This window comes from Triturus cristatus, chromosome 6 (genome assembly GCF_964204655.1).
Source record: "Triturus cristatus chromosome 6, aTriCri1.1, whole genome shotgun sequence".
Classification (NCBI taxonomy): Eukaryota; Metazoa; Chordata; class Amphibia; order Caudata; family Salamandridae; genus Triturus; species Triturus cristatus.
In genome coordinates this window covers 1,628,444,378-1,628,464,604 of record NC_140589.1, presented here as the reverse complement: position 1 = coordinate 1,628,464,604, position 20,227 = coordinate 1,628,444,378, and positions in this window count along the sequence as shown.

The window sequence follows — 20,227 nt, the reverse complement described above, 5'->3', positions numbered from 1 at the left end:
GCCGCTGCTTCTGCTGCACTGTTGACAATGACACACCTGATATCTGAATACAGATTGAAGTCAAAGGAAGCGTACAAAGGAGTGGACGGCACTACTTGAAAGTGGAAAATTCCAGCCTGCTCTGTAGCCACAGGGCAGGAGGGCAGGAGGCAAATGCTATCTTTGCTTCAGAAAAACATGATTCTCAAAGGTAACTTACATATTTGAGTAAGTTCTCAACTTTCGGGATGCGCAAACTCTGGTCCACATTATCAAATGTTTACCATCATGTTAGCGTTACTTTTTTAACGCTAAACCTTTTTGGCCATTAACAAACCAATGCAAATTGGTATTTGATTTGGTTTGTATCGAAAGGTAACGAAAGCAGCGCAAAATGCTGCTATGCTGCTTTGTGTCAAGGGGGCCTTACTTGGGTGGTAAATGGGCATTCCCATGCAACCATCCACCCTTTTTGACTCTAGACCCTATCTATTAACATTAGCAGACAGCATTTACCACGACAACTAAACGCCACTGAAAAACAGGCATTAAAAGGAGAAATGTTTTCATTTCTCTTTGCTTTTCTGACTACCTGTGTGCTGCACTGTACAGTCTGTACAGCACGCATACAAAGTAGGAAAAGGTTTTAAACTTGTCTAGCCATAGTATTTTGTTTGTACAAACCTATGGTAGATTCACCCCATCACTATGGTGCTAATGTGTGTTCTTGGTGCACAGCAGCTGAAATCATCACTGGCGCTAGGAAGAGGGGAGGAGAGTGACATATCTCTGTGAATATGGCGCTCTCCTGCTCTCTCCCTGTCACACAACGCAGTACATTTTTGGCTATGATTCTTGGAGAATCTGAGCCTCTGAATATAAACATACTACAAAAGTGTAAGTTACAGATCTCCACTCCCATACTATTCCAATTGGATTTCTTGTGTGTGTGGGTGGGTGATGCCCCTCCCTGAACCTTCGTAACTCCCCCCCTTACTCCTCCCTAATCGCACCCCCTTTTGTAGGTAGTCTGCCGGCTCTCCAAACCACCCCATGTGTCCCTCCCACATTTGCAACTAAAACCCATCCTTGCGTGTGCGGAGACTCCGCAAGGCAGCGTGGAGATCTCAGCACACATAAGTAAAGGTAATGCAGAGGCATAAAACTCTGTATATAGTTTGTAACTTGCATTTCAGTGTACGTTTTGTAGTATTAAAAAACGTGCTGCAGTGTGCAGTGTGTGAATGAGGTCCACTGTGTTTATTTCTCAAAAACAGGAAATAGCTGAGATTTCTAAAACCAGGCCAGCTAACTCTTTGCCTCCATTTAAGTTCAGCAAAGCTACATTCCTGCATAATCCCATCGGAACAAGCGATTCAACCAAACCGGGAGAGTGGCTAACCCCCTTGTTCAGGTGCTCGGCGGCTGCAGATGGAGTCCGCAGCAACATGCAAAGCAATTTGTGCCGGGAACAAGGCACCAGCGTGGACGTGTAATCGCTCTGGATAATCACGTTTGAGAACATAATCCAGTGTAATTGAATTGGGTCCAGTGTACTGTGCTGTGCTGTTGAAAGAGATCATGGCAATTCCTCTGTATGACGAACCCAGACCTATGGGTGAACTCTGGCCAAACGCATCACACCACTAAACCGCTTTAGAGTCTGTAAAGCAGCACCTCTCTTGTGCCATCTTAAGCCTTTGGCAGGAAGTTGAGAAAAGCAGTCATTAACAAATGAAAATAACAGGTTGAAGGCGCTTGCCATTGAGCCGAGATGTTATCAAGTTTAAATAGATGGAATGCTGCATCAATTATTCAATGCAATTTGGGAATAGCAGGCAATTTAGAACAATAATGTTTGCACAATATGTCTGATGTTTTCTCATTTAGCTGCTGCCCCGTTACAGAACACAAGCATTTGGTTCAGCTAAGAAAAAGAACAGTACGGATGAGATGACTCAGTTAGTTGAATACTGCTCGGAAATGCAGCGATCCGCTGTGCACTAGTGTGACTATTAGCAAGGCCAGCTCTGCCTTTTATCCTTCTGAGGTATAATGGTAACACCTGATTTTGTTTAGTGCTGAGAAGTGGCTGAAGTGTGGTATGAAGCGCTATGTCTATATAAAAATATTGTTAAGAGGCCCATATCCAAGGGTAGATGTTTTGGGGAGGTTGGACAAAGATATGGGTCTCCCCACAATATCTTTTAGAAAACGGCTTTAAATGGTGAGATTTTACAGACTTCAACATATTTTGCGGCATTTTAGTATTATTGCCTTATTACAACTATTTGTGATAATAAGTAGAACATGGTGCCCTTTAAAGCACACAGAGCCAGGAACATTATGATTTGATTTCAGGAAATGTGTGTCAAATGTTACTTTGAAAACATGTCTGGACAGTAATATAGATGAAAACTCAACAGAACATAAATGCAAATATGTTTGGGGTTGTGTGTACTACCTCTCGGCACCTATGGGAGAAATAGGAGGCATTTTTAGCACTTTTTTACTAACAACCATTGATAATAATTGAATGGGTTTTAGAGACAGTTTAAACACATTGGTGAATAGGTATGAGTGCACAGACATGGTGCATAGAAAGACATGGTCTTACTGTCTGCCAGCACTGCACTGAGTGGACCTAGCTCCTCCAAGGGAGACCTCAATGGAACAGTCAGTATGAGAGCTGGGGCAGGTAGGCAAGGTAGACCTGGAGTGTTTGGGGAGCATAAGCACAGCTGAGGGAGCGAAATTAGCAATGGGCTCACTTATTTTTGTCAAATGAGTATGAATTAACCAGTCAGCCACCAAGTCATTGTTTTAGTGCCTTGGACCCGGTGCTTAATATCTTTATGTGGTTGCAGGTGGTGGACGCAGTCATTGACTGCTTGGAGACCCAGAACTATTTTTCATCATCAGAGTTTGACCCAGACCATAAGAGAAAATGGAAGAAAATGGCAAAAAAAGGAGGAGACGAAAGACAGGGGAACAGTTTCAAAGAGCGAAAGCAGGGATAAAAATGACCACCAAGAATACGGAAAAGAGAAAGGTAGCATATGGTGGTGGAAGAAAGAGGATTGAGGCAATATCAAAACGTGGCAGCCTTGGTATTTTGCAAACCCCACATGTAGCAGGCCTAGTCTGTATGAAGCTTCCATTTTCAGCACTGTAGTAGTAGGAACGCATAAAGCCTTCTCCCAGTGCTGAAAAGAGAAATGGTGTATCCTGGGATTTCACATTAGGTAAGACAGAGGCTAGGACTACTTGGGAAGTCTGAGGGGTCATTGTGTGTGGATGCTGTGTTATGTCAAGAATTAAGGTTAGGAAGCATTACTGATGAACATGTTTTGCCAACATTATGCTCTCTTGGTGCAGAGGATTTTAAAGAATGTTTTTCTTTAGTTGGGTGGGAAGGGAACACAGACATGCTTTTTCTTATGTCCATGGTATGTATGTGTGAATGTATGTGGTCTTCTGGTGTGTCTCCTTGACCTAGACTAAGGGCCTGTTTATGAGTTTGGCATGTGGGAATGGGCCGCCATGCCAGCGCCCCACTCCCTCAATGCCAAACTCGCCCGCTGCCCGCCTGCCAGATTAAAAATTTCCTCCTGGTTTGTCAGGCGGTCCTTTGGCGGGCCTTTGGCAGTGGCTATTAGAAAGGCACGGGCCAAAGCCCATTCCTCCACAACATGGACTGTGCAGTCAATGCCATGCAGGAAAGGGAACACCATGGACCCTCCTGCATGTATCCCCAGGCTCAGAGTCAACGGGGGCCATATAGGGCCCCTTAGATTCCTCACTCCCAGACTTTTCATGGCATGAGCACCACCATGAGAACGCTTGTGGCGAGGAAACTCGTAATCATCTTTGCGGTGCTGCAGCAGCACCGGGAAGCATATTGCGGCCTCAGACCATCATGCCACTGATGGAGGAGGTAAAGCAAAATTTTGTATACCTCCTCTATTTGCATGAAAATACTAATTATATGACCTACTTATATTAGAATTTGACTAACAGTGTGCTGTGGTATACTTGTCAACCTTTTGCAAATTTTGTAAACACCAATTACTCGTGGAACTTATTGCTATTTGCATGGCAAAATAACTCTAATACCTAAAATATGTACGCATATTAATAGTAGTACATGTAATAATAGGATATCGCATGATTTATGTTGCTTATGTGACGTTTGCGTTCCCGTTTTGGATCGTAAAGGTGAATATTATTGCTTTAAATGTTTCTAAAAGCTAGGAAAATACTAATACATAAAGGGATAAAGGGATTAGTGAGGGTTTAACATTAGAATCTTCATTTCTTTGTATTAATTATTCTTTTGTGTTTGTTTCTCTTAAGTTGGCATTTGGGCCTACCAAAAAATGGCGTCCGAAATGGAGTTCAGAAGTGGCAAAATCCATGAGAACATCCACTGATGTAAAATCGGACGTTTCCCAATCAGCCAATCACCTGTCTTCTTAGCCCTAGAATATTTCATGTTATCCCGTAAATTATTATAAAAAAGGTAGTAGAATAGGGAGGGCCGGTTATTCCATTCCCCATTTTTCTGACATCTATGCTGGCATTCTGCGGTTTTCGATGACTGCACACCCCTATCGACCCCACAGGCGATGACAGATGCTTGCACGATTTTGGGTCCTTTGGAGATCTTTGGGACTGTAACGTGCTGAGCAAAGAACTTTCGGACTTTGAGCCTTGGCCTGCTATATTCGTCCAATTAACGGCTAAATTCGGTTATGCAGAGCCAAATGAATTAGAGAAAAATCCAGATAGCAAGAATAGGTAAATATAATATCATGTGGTTTGTATTAATTGAACAAAATTCTAAACTTTTGATTGAGAAAAAGTGCTAATATTAATTGCAAACAATATTTAGATAGACCAATATTTGATTAACAGAAATTACGAGTTTGTGGTTTTTCAATGAAGAGAGTAGAGTATTCTGAGTCTTAAATGTGTTTTAGCTGATTCTAAATCACCATCAACCAATCCAACTAATTGGTCCGTCGACCAAGTGGTGGAGTGCCTTGATGTTTAGAATTAGGAATCTATAGGCGGTGAATGCTAATGTATATTCTGTAAAAATAACTTTTCTTCCCTATAAGTAATAAGGTACCCCCCACATGTCCAGCGCGAAATCATCATCCCCCCTGTGTGCAGACTCGTGAATGGAGACGTGCGAGTGTTGGTGTTATGGGCCCCACCAATGAATGCATGTGTGAATGAGCTAGCGTGACGTCGGGTCTGCGACGCAGGGAGGATAAGTTGTAAAATTTTGCCCTTTCTCTTTTTTCCCCGGTCTTGTGCTGGATCAGTTTTTCTGGTAGCAGAATGATGGTTTTATTGCATTGGTTTGGTGATTATTGCTTATGAATTTGATTATTGCTTATTGATTTCCGATTTTTGAATATTGATTATTGATTGCGGATGTTTGTATGAGTATTGATTTATGGACTAACATTCTATGTTGAGTCGCGTTGCGTTCTATGTTGATTTTGAAGACTTCTGGGATGTAGGAAGTCGGATGGCCTGTGGCAAGTGAAGTCACATGGTGAATTGTTTGTTGCCCTGTAGGTACACGGGGAAAACGTGTGACGATTGAAGTTGCACGACGCATTGTCTGGGTTCGATTTGGTAACATCGCCGTGTGTTATCGTTAGGGACATTTCTGTATGAAAGTGGTGTATGGGCAGCGAAAGTCACCTGTGAAATTTTGGTCTTAAGTAATAGGTGTTCCCTAAGCTTGATAGAAGGGTAAAGTAGATGCTACTTTATTAACGAGTGTAATAATTCTGTAGTAGGGCAGAGGTAAGCACTGCTCTCGGGAAAGACAGGATTCTGTGTGAATGAATTACATTTTCTGTATGAATGCGTGTAAATGAAATAGCATTCGACTTAATTGTGAAACTCTGGTTTTATTTCTCATGAGCAGCGCGTCTCCAACAGGTGTCTTATTTCCAGAGAAACGGTTATTTAATGCTTGCTAGGAGGGTAAGGTAGAGGGAAGTGCTACTTTATTGGCGAGTGTAATCATTCCGTAGTAGGGCAGAGGTAAGCGCTGCTCTCGGGAAAGACGGAATTCTGTCTTGTGATAAAGTTCAAGACTATTCCTTTTGTTAGCTAAACAGATAATGGTGGGGTATTTATGTCGTTACTAACAGAATTTGAGTTAAAGAGAACGTGAGAAAGTTTGCCGATAAATTTTGTAAAGGAGGGGTTAGCAGAAGCGGGAGTAGTGAGAAAAGCTGACGTCAGAAAAGACCGCGCTGGGATTGGCCAGTCAGTGAGGGACGAAGACGCTCCTGATTGGTGCGTTAGTGTGAGCCGCCAAGGAGTGAAGAATTACAGGGTGACGTAGACGCTCCTGATTGGTGCGTTAGTGTGAGTCGCGCTGGGATTGGAGAATTACAGAAGTGACATAGACGCTCCGGATTGGCGCGTTAGTGTAAGTCGCGCTACGATTGGATAAAACAACAGAAAAGTCGTAGGAGAAATCTAGCGATACTGAGAAGAGAAAATGATGTATTACGATCCATCAGAAAAAGAGAAAAATTCCTGGTTCGGAAAGATCAAGAGTTTATTTAAAAAGGGCAAACCGATTGTGACTAGAGAGGGACAGTTGCTTCCTCCACCGAAATCACCTGCATCCTTTATGGTTGCAAAATATGGCTATCATACATGTATTTGGTTAGACAATTGGGCAAAGTATACAAAAGATGATGGAGTTTTAGCATTTCCAGAACATGGTTCATTCAATTTTGCGTTATTGAGGAATTTAAGAGAAAGAATGATGAAATTAGAACCAAGACCTAGACCTACTCAGTTTGAAGCATTGACAGAATGGGAAGATGAGATGTATGACAGAGAACGACAGCGGAGTGGCGGAAGGTACAAATATATGTTTGTTATAAGAGCGTTGGGATGATTATATCCTGGTAGAAATGGCGCTCACTAAGTGCGGTAACTATATGGTGATGTAAATAATAGGTTGTCAAAACAAGATTAAGCTGGGCAAAATCAGGCCTACCTTCCAAAGCAGTGTAAACGTCAATGCGCCTAAAATTAATACACAAAGTATAAGACAATTTAAGTGAATGTACTGCATCCTAAAAGGACCATATAAAAATCAAGGTTGCATCCTTGTATTGACAACCTATTTAGGTTCTGTCATCTGTTTAACAGATTCTAGCTTCAATTATGTCTTTTATAAATCCCTTTTTGGTATTACATTTTACTGTTCACTTCTCGCTAAGCATTAGGGTGTATGCCTCATTGGTTGACTTTATTTACCGGGCATCAGCAATGTATATATTAAGATGAGCATTTTATGTTCAATGGTCACTGTCCTTTGGAGGGCATTATTGATACTTATGTATGACTTACGGTATGGGTTCAAGATATGAGTTGGGATCACTACTCTTTCACATGTGATGTATGTTATCTGTATAAGCACTGTATTGAGTGGGCTGATATTATGTTTTTGATATATTTTCCAGCCCTGAAGAAGTCGCGGGTTTCTTGTCCCAAGCGACGAAACATGTGTTGGCTGGAGCATAACAAGAAATGCATTAAATTATTCAAGCTGTTTATGTATTCATACTAATACTCAAGTCTGACTTATCTTGATGATTATTAATGTGTGACGGGGCATAACTTAAAAATATATGTTTGGTAGACCGTGTGGACAAGAGAATCCTGATGATAGAATGAGGAGATGGCGAAGTGCAAATATGACTGATGGTATGTTCTCTATGAGAAGTGCTGAAGAGACTAGTAGTAAAAAATGTACAGAAAAGAGAAATAATACAGGATCAGAAGGTTATAAGTATGGTGTGCATGAGTCGGAGGATGATGTTCTTGAGGACATGTTTTATAAAAATCCACCCTGTATCAACCAAATTCCACATTGTTGAGACCAAGTGCCCCAGTAAAAGAATCACCACAAAATATAAAGTTTGAATCAATACCACATAAAGTAGGAAGAAATAATCCCTTTAGAGAAACAGGAAATACACAACCTGGTAAAATGACAAATGAAAATTCAGTTGAATTAGCAAGAACTACTTTAGAGTTAACTGAAAAGATTAGGGAATTGACTAAAAACATGGAAGCTGTAACTGTTCCTGTAACAATAGGACCTTTAATGCCTATTTATGATAAACAAAAGGATAGTGAGCATTGTCTGACGATTCCTTATAACAGTAATAAACAAACCGAAATGCAAAGAAGAGGTTCAAGAGAAAATCCATGGGGACAAGTGGTAGGAATTTCTGAACAAAGTACTCCTAAACATTTGACAATAAATCAGAGTTTAGAGAATAGAGCAATAAGGACGACAGAATCAGTACCAGGGTCACCAAAAAGTTTAGAACAAACACGAAATTAAATGATTCATGTAGGTCCTACTTCTGATGAATTAAGTGAATGTTTAAGGAGTTTACAGCAAAAAGATGCTGAACCTCGACCTTTAGATGTGTCCAAATTAAAATTAGTTTTGGAAGAATTAATAGTAGGAACTATTCCCACAGAAAAGCTAAAAGCCTATCAGGATGAAGAATTAATGTTTCTAAGCAATAGTATAACGTGACGAGCAAGAAATTTACATGAGAGATTGGAAGAAGTAGCAAGTGAAATGGGTATCAACTTTGAAAAGGTTAAGTCATTACAAAAACCATACAGAGTAGACTTTTCTGAAAAAGACATTGAAAATGTGAATACAGCAGGACAAACAACTCAGATCAAAGACTTAATTATTTTACTGAGAAAATGGGGCGATGTAGACAAATGGAAAAGTAGATGGTTTCGAAAACGAGACGATGCAACAGACAAAACGTTTCAGCTTACCCAGTAAGAGAAAAAGAAAAGGTGGTAACTGAATGTCCCATGAGGGAGATTCCAGGCGGAGGCTATGTGCATGTCCCCTGGACCAGACAAGACATTTTATCATTCACCAATGACTTTCCAAGCTTGCGCGAGAAGCCGGTTGAGTGGTACAGGCAGGTAGACCGGTTTGTAAAATTATCAAAAGTACTATGGATTGATTTGAATAGTTTATTTGATATAATTGTACCAGCAAACCTATGGGCAGAATGTAAAATTACAATAGGTTGGCCAACTCAAGAATACCCTAGAGATCCAAAAACAGGTGCTCCTGATCCAGAAGTAATGAGAAAATATGAACAAGTAGTTACCTTTCTGAAAAATAAAGTGCCTCCTAAAGAAACTGATTTTGTAAAAAATGATAGAACTCATCAAGAAGTGAAAGAATCTGTACATGCTTATTACGAGAGATTGTTACTAGCTTTTAAGCAATATAGTGGTGATGAAATTTGAGTGAGAAGGATTTGAGTCATTTTGTATATCGTTTTGTGTATGGATTGCGTCCTGAAGTAAGTGAAATGATTAAACAGCATACAGTGGAATGGCAAAATAAAAAGATAGATGAAGCACTGAGACATGCAAAATATTTTAGTGATGAGATTGAAGCAAAGCAGTGTAAATTAAAAGAAAAAGGCATGTGGGCTCAAGTAAAGGTGGCAGAGAGACAGGAAGCTCAATTGATTGAACAAGCAAATGATACAAGTATGAGACAAAAACCCAACATTGGGAAAGGGAAAGGACAGGTTAGTTTAGAAGAAGCCAAAATGAAGTGGCAATGTCATAATTGCGGAAGAATAGGGCATTGGAGAACCGAGTGTAAATTTCCCCCAAGTGCTAATGGTGATAATGCATCATTGAATACACAGGTGCAGAATGAGGTGAGTTGTCAACTGCAGCGACAGCAGCAGGTTGTTGCCCAACAGAGTCAGGTGCCAAAACCGCCTTTTCCACAGAGCGTAAATCCTCAGAAATACAGTAATGAGACAGGATTCTACAACGAAGAACAGGTAACTAAGCTGCCGCACGCTAGTGCTGTTTCGCAGTATTGACTACAACGCGATGAGAGTGAATCAGAAGAAAGCTATTGACAGTGCCGAGGGGAGGAAGAAGAGTGCGTACTTGGCGCAACTCTAGAAGTAGACCAGACAGGCCCTTTTGTGGACGGAAAGGTAAATGACGAAAACATTACTTTCCTAGCAGATACTGGTGCTACTCGTTCAACTGTTAGGTCAGCTGATGTCAAAAATCTTCCTCTCCGGATGAAACAATCCAAGTAGTTGGAGTATCCAACAGACAGATAAAAACATATCTCACTGAATCAGTTAAAGTTAAAATAGGGAAATTTTCTGAAATGCACCGTTTTGTCATGTGCGATTCAAGACCTGTAAATTTGTTAGGGAGAGATTTGCTGTGCACAATATTCTGTACTCCTGATGGCATAGCTTTTGAGACTCCTGATGAGGATGTTCTGTACAAAATGAGTATAGCTAATATGGAACCTGAAATTACCGAGGCATTTGCTGTATTTACCCCGGGGAATTGCCTCAAGAATTGAAGAAAACAGTAAAAACGGAGGTGTGGGATTTCACAGGAGAAGATGTGGGATTAAAGATAAATGTAGATCCCGTAAACATTTCTGAAAAAGGAAGGAGTAAGTTACCCAAATATTCCGCAGTACAAATTGACACCCAAAATAATTGCTGGAGTCACGCCTATAATAGACAGAATGGTTGAGCAAGGTATTCTGAGAGAAATAATGAGCAGTCCATGTAATTCACTAATTATGGGTCTGAAAAAGCCTAACGGAACTTTTAGAATAGTGCAAGACCTGAGAAAAATAAATAAAATCGTTGTATCATGTTGTCCCATTGTACCAAATCCATCTGTGATATTATTTCAGATTCCTTATGATGCAGAATAGTACACAGTGGTTGATTTGTGTCATGCTTTCTTTTCCATTCCATTACACCCTTACAGCCAACAGATTTTTGCGTTCCGGTTTGGCGAACGTACTTTGGCATGGTACCGAAAATCCCTCAATATTTAATCAGATTCTGAAAAAGTCTTTGGAAGATTTAAAAATGCCTGAAAGTTTGGTATTGGTCCAATATATCGATGACCTACTTGTGGCATCGAGAACTCGAGAAGCTTGTGTAGTGGATACCATTGCATTGTTGAATCATTTGGCAGATGGAGGACTTAAAGTATCCCCATCGAAATTACAATTCTGCCAGAGAGAAGTACAATATTTAGGCCACAAAATTGAAAAAGGACTAAGAAAAGTAACTGCAGATAGTTTCAGGATGATAAAAGGAATGAGAGCCCCAATGACTCAAAGAGAAGTGAGAATGTTTCTTGGAATGGTTGGATATTGTCGTCAGTGGATAAGTAATTTTTCTTTGATTGCAAAACCTCTGGTACGCTTGACAAGGAGTGATGTAAAAGATCCCATTGAATTAAATAAAGAAGAGTTGAAGGCTTTTAAACAATTGAGAGATGGTTTGTGTGAAGCACCAGCTCTTGGCATGCCGGACTTTGAGAAAGAATTTGAGCTCTATTGCAGCGAAAGAAATGGATGTGCACTTTCTGTGTTAATACAGAAACACAGAAAATTGAGGCGACCAATTGCATATTTTTCAGCTATGTTAGACCCTGTAGCTGTAGCATTGCCTGGTTGTTTGAAAGCTGTAGCAGCTACTTGTAAGAGTCTGGAACAGAGTGAAGGAATTGTGATGGGATATCCAGTGAGAGTGTTTGTACCACATGATGTGGCAATCCTTTTAACAAGGAGCCGCACTCAGTTCATAACGCATAGTCGCCTGACTAAATATGAGAAAGTCATCTTAGGTGCAACGAATGTGAGCCTTGTGAGATGTCTGAATGTGAATCCTTCAATATTGTTGCCTGATGCTGAGAATGTGGAAGTCAGAGATGATGTGGACCATGACTGTTTGGAAGTGCTTAATTTCTGTACCAAACCACGTCCTGATATAAAAGATGTACCTTTGACAGAAAGTGACTATGTGATGTTTGTGGATGGATCATGCTTGAGAACAGATGAGGGAATTCTGAGTGCAGCATATGCAGTATGTACGGTAGCAGCTGTACTGGAAGCATCTTGTCTGAAAGGAGTAAAATCAGCCCAGGTTGCTGAACTTTTTGCATTAACAAGAGCATGCAAGTTGGGAAAGAATGTGAGAGTGACTGTGATAACCGATAGTCAGTACGGCTTCGGTGTAGTGCATGACTTTGGGCAGATCTGGTCCCAAAGAGGGTTTTTGACATCAAATGGAACTCCTATAAGGAATGCTGAAGTGGTTGGAAAATTGCTTGAGGCGATACAGCTGCCTAAGCAGTTAGCAGTGGTGAAATGTGCTGCGCATTCCAAGTCCGCTGATTATATTTTAGCTGGCAACCAATTTGCCAACGACATGGCTTAGTATTGTGCACGTAATCAGAACTCTGTCAATCGTGGGAGAGAAAAAGAAATGAATTCATGTCCCTTGTTGTTTACTAACACTGTGAATACATGGGAAGAAGTGAGGCAGTTGCAGGAAGCAGCAGGAGATGAGGAAATGAGACAGTGGGTAAAAGCAGGATGCGCACCACGGGAAAAAGATCATGTGTGGATTTATCGGGATGGAAGACCAGTCATGCCTGATATCATGGTTTCTACCATGGCACGGATGTATCATGGACAAGCACATGTAGGGAGAGATGCTATGATCAGACTTTTCAAACAGACATGGTATAATGCAACATTTAGACTTGTAGCTGAAAGCCTTTGTCAAAGATGTCTTATATGTCAGCAATTCAATCCTGGAAGAAAAACAGTGGTAAGTCTGGGAACGATAGGACGAGAAGGAGGGCCTTTCACAAGAATGCAGATTGACTTCATTGAAATGCCCCCCTGCAACAGGTTGAGGTATGTTCTAGTGATGGTTTGTCTGTTCTCTCGATGGGTGGAAGCATACCCAACTAGAAGGAGTGATGGAATTACAGTAGCAAAGCTACTATTGAGAGAGTTCATTCCTAGATTTGGTTTACCAGTCACGATTGAGTCAGATAGAGGAAAACACTTCCATAATGAAATCATTAAATTAATTTGTGAAGCATTGAATGTACAACAGAAACTACTTTGTGCCTATCGCCCAGAGGCTTCTGGTGTGGTGGAATAAGTAAATGGCATCATTATAAACAGATTGGGAAAAATGTGTTTAGCCACAGGTTTGAAATGGCCTGATGTCTTGCTTCTGGTACTCATGACTATTAGATCTATTCCGGATAGGAATACAGGCTTGAGTCCTCATGAGATAGTGATGGGGAGAGCAATGCAACATGTTTTCATACCTGTCAACAAGCTATCACCTATATCTGATGACTTGGTGTTGGATTATTGCAAGGGGTTGGCTGATTCCGTTCATTCTGTGTTTCATCAGGTTGGATCGGATGCAACCACTCTTGAAAAGAAGCCAACTCATGATCTGAGCCCAAGTCACTGGGTGAGAATAAAAGTGCATAGAAGAAGAAATTGTTTGGTCCCAAGGTGGGGTAAACCACGTCAGGTAATCCTGACCACGACGACAGCTGTAAAATGTGCAGGAGTGAACAACTGGATTCATGCTAGTCACTCCTTGCGAATTCCAAATCCAGTGGATAATAAAGAAGGTGAATACTTTGAAGAATCTGATACAAGTTCCGAATCAGATACAGAAGAAACAGGGGCAAGACAAACTCCTGAAAGGGGGAGTCAGAACCAAGTTCAGCTATAGCACCAGAGAATATACCATTAAGAAGAAAATTGCAAGTTTCTGACACCAGCTCAGAATGAGACACTGAACCAGTACAATCACATAAGAGTGAAAATAAAAACAGTAAAAAGACTGTCAAAGAAATTCTTGATAAAGAAGTTCCGTATGAAAAGTCAAGAGAAATTCCACCTGAAATAACAGAAGTAGATGGTAAGGTACCAGATACAGAGATAGAGGGACAGATTGTTGCAGAAGACCCCAGAGGAGATGTAGGGAAACCATACATCCAGGTAGAAGAAGGGACAGTTAGTAAGCAGGAAGATTATGTGGAAGAACCACGAGGAGAGATAGAAGTAGGTAAGAAAAAGGAAGTAGTGGAAAGAAAGACTACTGAAAGTAAGAGTCAAGTTGGAACTGAATCGGAGGACAGTGACGAAGATGTACCAGAAGGTCGAGTCCTGAGGAAAAGAGCATGGAGAACTGAGAGAAATGAAAAGGGAAGTAAGATAAAAAGGCCAGCAAAGAATGAAATGTGGCCAAACAAGATAAAGAGATTGAGATACAGATTAACACGAGTAAATTCATCCAGAGCTGAACAAGTGAGTGAGGTGTCTAGCCAAGAGAAGTCAAAAGTCATTGAACAGACACCATTAGAGGAAGGCAAAAGGACTAGAAAACCCAACTAGAAGTATAAGTCACCAGGATGGTCATATGTGGCACTTCCTGAAGTACAAGAAGAGGCAGACAGCCAAGGAGATCTAGAGGTGACTGTACCAGAAGTGGTTGAGGAAGACGAAGAATCGGAAATCCTGAGAGTTATCTTGTCCGACATCGAGGAAGAGACGGAGGTACAGGAAATTCTGAATCAAGATTGTGAAAGAAAAGTGAAAGACGATCAAATGGCAAACTGAAGAGACAGAAGTGCTCAAAAAGGAAAAACTTGAAAATTACTAAATAAAAGAAATAACAGAAAAAGAACCAAGTAGGTTCTTAGAGCCTTCGGTTTAGACAAAACTAGTTGTGAAGTAGACAAAGCTAAATCAAAAGATGGCAAACACAGAAAGTAGAAAATCTACATGTGTATTCCTTTGAAGATGGTGCAAAATATGTTGTTGTACAGGATTACTAATGCTTTTGTGGAGTGCGTTAGCTTTAATGGTCTCATTTAAGGTTTACATAAAGATAGGTTCATAACTGATTTTTCTAACAATGTTTTCTCAAAATTATTGTATGAATACGTGAAAACAATGGATGTGAGGGACTGTTATGTCTGCATGCAGTTGCCTGCATCAGTGTCTGAGGGAGTGACATACCATCACCTCCCAGTGACATATGGAATAACATGTAGCGTATTAGCAAGTTTGTTTTACAAAATAGGGAAACTAGAATATTATTTTTCAGATGTAGATAAAAAAAAATCACAAGTACCTGTAGTCAATAAATTGAATAAAGTAAAACCTGCTACAGTGTTAGGTGAATTTTTCTTAGAAACTAAAGAACTAACATTAGAGTCAATATTCAGAAATAATCTAACTTGTAGTCTGAAAAGAGAGGAGAAGACTTTCTTAGATATGGTAGAAGAAAGGAGATTAAAAATGCAAAAGAAGGTACCTGAAGGAAAAGAAGAAAAGACAGTTTGGGATGTTGAAAGAGAAAAACATTTGAAAGGAGTAGCTAGTCCAACAATGGCTCTAGATTGGCCCCAGAAAGGGAAGTTGTGTATTAGAAGAAATCAAACTGCATTTGATAACTATTTCGTAGGTACAAGTGATTGCCATGATACTTATGGATGCGGATTTAAAGGAGGAAATGATCAGGTATTTCCTGGATTATATTTTATCTGCGGGAACAAAGCTTATTATCGATTGCCGGACCATTGGTATGGCACATGTTATCTAGGCCTGGTTTTCCCAAATACATTTTATGTGGGAAGAGGAAAAGATGGTGCACATGAGATAGGTAGACAACTAACACGTAGAAGAAGAGAATCTTGGTCAGAAATTGTAGGAGACATTTTTGGAGCGTTGATACCAGCAGTTGGAATATCTCTGAATGCACGTAAAATTAGAAAATTATCAACAGTAGTGGATCGCTTGTCAACAAGCACTGCTGGAAGATTTTTATTGGTAAATACCGAAATGGTTGCCATGCGAGCCATGGTGATGCAAAATCAACTTGCCCTTGATATAATTTTGGCAAAAGAGGGTGGGCTCTGTGGAATGCTGAAGGTCCAACATTGTTGTACTTATATTCCTGACGAAAGTCAAGATTTAAAGACGTACATAAAGAATATAACTGATTTACATGTGGAGATTGTTCCACTGGAGGTTGAAGGTATTTGGGAAAAGACTGGAAAAAGGTTTTCTACTATTAAAAACTTTTTACTAAAACTAGGTAGTACCTTTATTGGTAAGATTTTATTTCCAGTAACATGTGTGATTATTCTAGTATTAATTCTAAGATCAGGATGTCTATGTAGCAAAAGAAGAAAAATACGAAATAACATAAACAGATGTAAAGAAAAGAGACAAAGAAAGAAAAGAAAGAGAATTTGAAGAGGTAGAATTAGAAGAGTGGAAAGAGAATATGTATAAAAAGACAGGAGAAGAAGAGACAGGGGAAACAGTCATGTGATCTAATAAAATATTGAGAGAACTATATTCATTTCTATTTACAAATTTTACAAAAATTTAAGGTAGTGTGGTGATGTTAAAAATCACCAAAGGGGGGATTGATGGAGCAGTTAAAGCAGAATTTTCTATACCTCCTCTATTTGCATGAAAATACTAATTATATAACCTACTCATATTATAATTTGACTAACGGTGTGCTGTGGTATACTTATCAACCTTTTGCAAATTTTGTAAACACCAATTACACGTGGGACTTATTGCTATTTGCATGGAAAAATAACTCTAATAACTAAAATATGTACGCATATTAATAGTAGTACATGTGATAATAGGATATCGCATGATTTATGTTGCTTATGTGACGTTTGCGTTTTGGATCGTAAAGGTGAATATTATTGCTTTAAATGTCGCTAAAACCTAGGAAAATACTAATACATAAAGGGATTAGTGAAGGTTTAACATTAGAATCTTAATTTCTTTGTATTAATTATTCTTTTGTGTTTGTTTCGCTTAAGTTGGCATTTGGGCCTACCAAAAAATGGCGTCCGAAATGGAGTTCAGAAGTGGCCCCCGTCTCGTGAGCGCGATGCCTACTGCGCAGACTCGGATGGCTCCGTAAACCTCTAAGTGACCCCAAGTCACAGTGTTCCTGGTCAAGGATAGGAACATGGAAGACTGCCAAACCTCAGTCACTAAAATCTGGTCTAAATGAACAATTGGGACATACAAGCAAACCTTCTACATTGTTGCACAAGGCAACATGGACAGAGAAAATGAACCAGCAAAATCCATGGGAACATCCACTGATGTAAAATCGGACGTTTCCCAATCAGCCAATCACCTGTCTTCTTAGCCTAAGAATGTTTCATGTTATCCCGAAAATCATTATAAAAAGGGTAGTAGAATAGGGAGGGCTGGTTATACCATTCCCCATTTTTCTGACATCTATGCTGGCATTCTGCAGTTTTTCGATGACCGCACACCCCTATCGACCCCACAGGCGATGACAGATGCTTGCACGATTTCTGGTCCTTTTGAGATCTTTGGGACTGTAACGTGCTGAGCAAAGAACTTTCGGACTTCGAGCCTTGGCCTGCTTTATTCGGACAGTTAACGGCTAAATTCGGTTATGCAGAGCCAAATAAATTAGAGAAAAATCCAGATAGCAGGAATAGGTAAATATAATGTCATGTGGTTTGTATTAATTGAACAAAATTCTAAACTTTTGATTGAGAAAAAATGCTAATATTAATTGCAAACAATATTAAGATAAACCAATATTTGATTAACAGAAATTACGAGTTTGTGGTTTTTCAATGAAGAGAGTAGAGGATTCTGAGTCTTAAATGTGTTTTAGCTGATTCTAAATCACCATCAACCAATCCAACTAATTGGTCCGTCGACCAAGTGGTGGAGTGCCTTGATGTTTAGGATTAGGAAGCTATAGGCGGTGAATGCTAATGTACTTTCTGTAAAAATAACTTTTCTTTCCTATAGGTAATAAGGTACCCCCCACATGTCCAGAGTGAAATCATCATACCTCCTGTGTGCAGACTCGTGAATGGAGACGTGCGAGTGTTGGTGTTCTGGGCCCCACCAATGAATGCATGTGTGAATGAGCTAGTGTGACGTCGGGTCTGCGACGCAGGGAGGATAAGTTGTAAAATGTTGTCCTTTCTCCTTTTTCCCCGGTCTTGCGCTGGATCACCACCACCAGGGATTGCGGATTCCCAGCAGTTGCTGTGGTCCTATGTGGGTCCAGCTGCCATAGTCAGTAATACAGCAGTTGGACCACCAGGGTGGCAGTCCCCGACCGCCACTGTACCTCCACTGCAGGTTTGGCGGTCCGATGGACCGCCAAACTCATAATTAGGTCCTAAATGTTCTTGCATTAGTGCCTCTTTGTTCTCTTTTCCCAGTGTCAGTGACCTTTTTCAAATGTCAGTGCTTGTGCCACTATCCCTGTATCCCCTGGTTGCAGCATCAGTGTTGCCATTTCCATCTTCCAATGTCTGTGTCAATTATAATGTCATTCGGTCAGTGTCCCCACATTAGTGTCTCTTAGAAATGGGGTCTACAGATGGCAGGGGTTTACACCCTATCCAAGTAGGGACCCTAACTCTAATCCAGGTAAGGGAGTCACACAGCTAAGATAACCCTTGCTCACCCCATTTGTAGCTTGGCACAAGCAGTCAGGCTTATCTCAGAGGCAATGTGTAAAGCCTTTGTACATACACACACAGTAACAGAGTAAAAACACTACAAAATGAGTCCACACCAGTTTAAAAGAAATAGCCATTTTTATCTGACTAAAACGAGACCAAAACAACAAAAATTCAACATACACAAGTAAAGATATCACTTTTCAAAGGTTAAATCTGTTCAGTTCATAGAAATCTGTAGTTGTGTCACTCTTTGCACAGAGTACCTTGGATGCGTAAAAATTCAAAGACAAAACAAGAGCAGGGGAAGTGAAGTGAGGCACTGGAAAAGCAAAGCAATGTGTTGGTTCCTTACTCTCAGGGGAGGTGATGCATTGATCTCTGGACATGCGGCCTCAGTTTCTTACTACTGGGCAACGTTGATGAAGAGATCGGCGCCTAGGGATGATGCGTCGCAAATCCAGATGCGCTGTGTCGTTTCCACAGCGATGAAGCAGGCATTGCGTCAGAGTTGGAGCGGCGTGTCACAGACTTCGGTGATGCGATGCTCAAAACTCATGCTGCGCTGATTCTTCTGATGCGCTGCAACGGAAAGCTGGGGCCTGCGATGAAAGCCATGGTCAATGCTCTGATTCAGAAACACGCTCCAGTGCTGGCAGTGGCAATGCGTTGAATTTTGTAATGATGCATCGATAAAAACAGACACTGGGAGTTGATGCATGGATTTTCTCCTTCAATTCACCAAATTCCACTTCCACTGGCCCATGGACTGGATTTGGCACCACTTGACAAGTCAGGACTCTCGGCAGAAGAGCCCATACACTGGTAGGTGAAGTCTTTGATGTCCCTGAGACTTTCTAATGCGAGGCAAGCACAAACAAGCCCTTGAAGAACCTTGGAAAACAGGATATAGAAAGCAAAGTTCAGCCTTTTCACTCCCAGGACAGAAGTAGTAAGCAGCAGACCAGCACAGCAAAACAAACAAAAAAGTGGCAGTCCCTCCTGGCAGCACAACAGCTCTTCTTCCTTATAGATTTTCCTCATTCCAGAAGTGTTCTGATTTGAGAGTGTCAGAGGTCCAATATTTATACCCCTATCTGCCTTTGAAGTAGGCAAACTTTAAAGAAAAGTTTTTGTAGTGCACAAAACCCTGACTTTCCCTGATCTGGCTCCAAATACACTACAGGCGGGGTGGAGACAGCTTTGCATGAGGAGAGGTACAGCCCTATTCAGGTGTCAGTGACAACTCCTCCCACCACTCTTGCTCAGGAAGGCACATCAGCCTGGTGATGGCCCATCAGGATATGCAAGGCACACCTCAGCTCCCTTTGTGTGACTGTTTAGAGTGACTGCACAAGAGCCCACTGTCATCCTAACCCAGATGTGGATTCGACAGACAGCCAGAGGCACAGAATGGTTAACAAGAAAATGCCCACTTTCTAAAAGTGGCATTTTTAAACACGCAATTTAAAAAACAACTTCACCAAAAGATGTATTTTAAAATTGTGAGTTTGGAGACCCCCAAACTCTAAATCTCTATCAGCTCCCAGTACATGTCCTACTTTTTAGATACACTGCACCTGCCCATGGGGCTGCCTTTGGCCTACCTTAGGGGTACCGTACATGTAATAAAAGGGAAGGCATGGGCCTAGCAAGTGGGTGTACTTGCCAGGTTGAAATGGCAGTTTAAAATTGCACACACAGCCACTACAGTGGCAGGTCTAAGATATGTTTTCAGGGCTACTCATGTGGGTGGCACAATCAGTGCTACAGGCCCACTAGTAGTATTTGATTTACAGTCCCC